Genomic DNA, 3,459 nt, shown 5'->3' on the forward strand with positions numbered 1-3,459 from the left:
GGTGCCTACTACCTGAAAGAAATGTAAATGTGTGCTACTGATATTCACCAAGTCTAAATGCTGCTTGGGAGCCAGTGGATCCTTTTAACTGCTGGAGTCATTTGAGGCTTCATGGTGACAAAGATTTATTCTGAGGCAGCACAAGGATGTTACCAGCTGAGTTCTGGACTGCGTTCTTCTAATGGAAACTTAAGGTTTGCATTAGGTACGGTGTGATTGTGTACTGCAAAAAAATATATTTTGAAAGCACTTCTCCTGCCCCCATTGCACTCACAATCGCAGTTACTATACTTGTTGTACGTAATTCAACTGTCGAGTCAGACGTATCACATAAAACGTAGCGCCTTTTTGCATCAGATGTCCCAAGACCAGCCTGCTGTTTCGGATGTCTACAGAACAGCGCACTGATCAAGAGAGCCTGAGGGTAACATCGACGCCCACTTAGGAGCCCTGGTGTATGCGAGAAGAGGAGGAACACGGAAGAGGCGGGAACTGGAGGGGAAACAAGAAGATGGAGGCAGATCCTTACACAGGCAATGTTGTTACGTAATTGTCATTTGCTACCACTCTGAGCTAACTCCTCAATCCCTGCAGTCTCTTAAACCTAAAAATACGGCAACTTCCACAGAAAGTAGGTGCGCCTAAGAGCGGCCTATACTTCCTAAAATTGCCCATACATCTTAAGTATTCTCATTAAGCAAAACAGTGGGGGACTTTACAAGGCATGCGCGCGGTTATAACACTGCTGTCCTCAATCCGCAAGCAAAAAATAGTTTTGTCAACTACCATTACCAAACCCGATAGTCACCATCGCGCTCTGGCCTTAAAGTACAGCACGGCTTTGTTATTTTTACTCTTATATGGTTTGATGTGCAGACACTTCATGAGACCTTAAGAGAGTTAGAATTATGGGAAACAAATGTTCTACTTTTTAGCAGCTAGCTACCGTGCTATTTATGCTCTGCTCCGCGCCCAATTGCAGACAAATTAGAGGCAGAAAATGGGAATCCGAGCAGACTTTTGTCAGGGTTTAAATACCCCATGGCAATTCTAGCCGGTCTCCTTCACAGCAGTGGTTAAACAGTCCATTGCCCGGCGTTTTCGCATCAGCCCTCTAACGCTGATTGGAAAGACAGATGGTTAATGTCAACACAGGAAAGCAGGGATCCCTACTCCATGCCACACTGTTTTCCGCCATTCTCTTCAGGCCACACCACCACTGTCAATGTAACTGTTAATACCTAACATAATGAATTACGCAGAAAGCATAAAATGTGCAAATCGGCATTAGAAGACAACATTTCCCCATGAGATTCTACCCACCAAAACCCCCCCCCTTCTTGTGTGTGAACGCCCGTGATGTTGGTATGAAGGGGGGCGGGGGGGTTGTGGGGGTTGTGTGGTTCTGGTGAGCTTATCACGCAGAATGCCTCTTTGCTTCTATTGAAGGCATTGCCCAGTCCAAGCCGCTCCACTGTGCTAACCAGAAGCTGTGAATCGTCACTCGTCATACTGGCAGCACAGCCTCTTTTTCGTACTGTTTACACTTTGAGCTGCTCAGAGAGACAACCCGTTGAAAAGCAGAAAGTAGAATCCGCCCCGGAGCAAGAACAGACATTAGCTGCTCCTTGAGAAACGTATGAATTCTAAAATGACATCCTGTGTACTTTGTGTTCGGTACATCTGACGCTATGGTAAACAAGCGCTGCACGGCGGCCGCGAAACAAACCTGAAAGACATCAATGGGCGGGAGGTGGTGTAGGGGCGGAGAGCAAGCTGAGGCTAAACAAACAAGCATTGGGCGCGAAAGTAAAAGCTATCGCGCGTGTGTGCGTGCGCTTTCAGCTCTTTTTCAAAGCACATTCAGCTCTTTTTCAAAGCACACACTCGTGCTTGTGGCGCGCTGCTGCACACTCAAGCAAGCTGTATGCCGCCACAAGCATGAATATGTGCTTTGAAAAAGAGCTGCACGACGGTTAAAGGTCTCCTACGCAGTGCATGCGCACTGCGTGGGCGAGACCTAAAAAGGAGCATATCCCACTCAGCTAAAGATATTCTTTAAAAATCCTGCGAATAACCAAAACGTATTTACTTACCTGTTTGCAGGAAATGTCCCAGTGCTGAATCTAGATATCCAGCACGGAGTTCGAAAAGTAACGAGAAAATTAACTTACCTACAATTTACTGAAAAAGCCTATTAATTCCCATGTACTATATTTGCTAAGTGTTGCAACCTACTGCATTCCCTGTAAATCAAACAAAGTACAATTTCCATTGCATTTTCAAAATGTTCTACAATCAGCAACTTATTCCTGTGAAGTATTTTATGCGTACCTGTGCCAGGCTTGCTTGGTTCTAAAATAAAACAGTATACTTTTTATACAAAAACAATTGGCCTAGAGTTCAGTTCTTGAGTGTGCGAATTCATTTGCTAACAGTGTGTACATCAAATGCTTCACACTGTCCTCTGATACTGCCTTACTGTTCGACCACTCTACCACAAATAGAGAGTAAGGTTCTATCTAACTTTAGCCTCTGCCTACCTCTAGGGTCACCTGGACTCTATACACACTGTACCTCATTTTGGTGTAATATATTTAGAGCCAGTTTCCTACATTATCTGCTTTAGCTTCTGCTATACCTTTGGGGGTCCATTCGACTCTGCACACTATATCTTACTTTGGTATAGTATGTTCAGAGCCAGCTTCCTAGATTGGTGGATCAGTGGTGGGGTCTACGACTTCATTTGTTTAACTACTTGGTCAACACCTGATCACACAACTACAAAACAAACATTGCCTTTAGTTCAACTAATTTTTTTTAATTACATTTTTTCCAAATTTTTAAAAGTCTTGCTAGGGCCTTAACGCAAAAAGGAGGTGCGCCAGGTGACGAAGTTGAATCAGTCTCGTTATTTCAAAAGTCTTTGTTACTTTTTATTTCATTGAATACAGTTCCTGATAATAAAAAAACAGCTCAGCCAAAGCGTTTCGTTCCAAACCATTTGAACTTCATCAGGGCTGAAAACAAACACAAAGACCAAATCAACAAGACATATCAACCAGAGACAGAAAAATACAAGCATTTGCAATGCAATAGGTCTCGCATTTACGAGAGTTTGAGCTATTGGCATTGTAAATGACTGCCTTTTATTTAGGGTTTGTTTTTAAAACAGATAAATAAAAGACAGTCATTTTTAATGCCAATAGCTTAAACTCTCGCAAATGCAAGACCTATTGTATTACAAGCGAGTTCGGCGCCCGTGCGATAACGATTTTTTTAAAAAGAGAACGCATCCTGCCTTTAAGACCATGCAGGACAAAGCTATTTTGAGAAAATAGTGCTTGGAGGCTGTAATTAACCCCTTGTGTGCCCATGACGAGCTGGACTCGTCATGGGCCGCGGTTGCGCTGTGCCCATGACGAGTCCAGCTCGTCATGAACCCCGCCCGCTAATGTA

Source organism: Triturus cristatus, chromosome 11, assembly GCF_964204655.1.
Source record: "Triturus cristatus chromosome 11, aTriCri1.1, whole genome shotgun sequence".
Classification (NCBI taxonomy): Eukaryota; Metazoa; Chordata; class Amphibia; order Caudata; family Salamandridae; genus Triturus; species Triturus cristatus.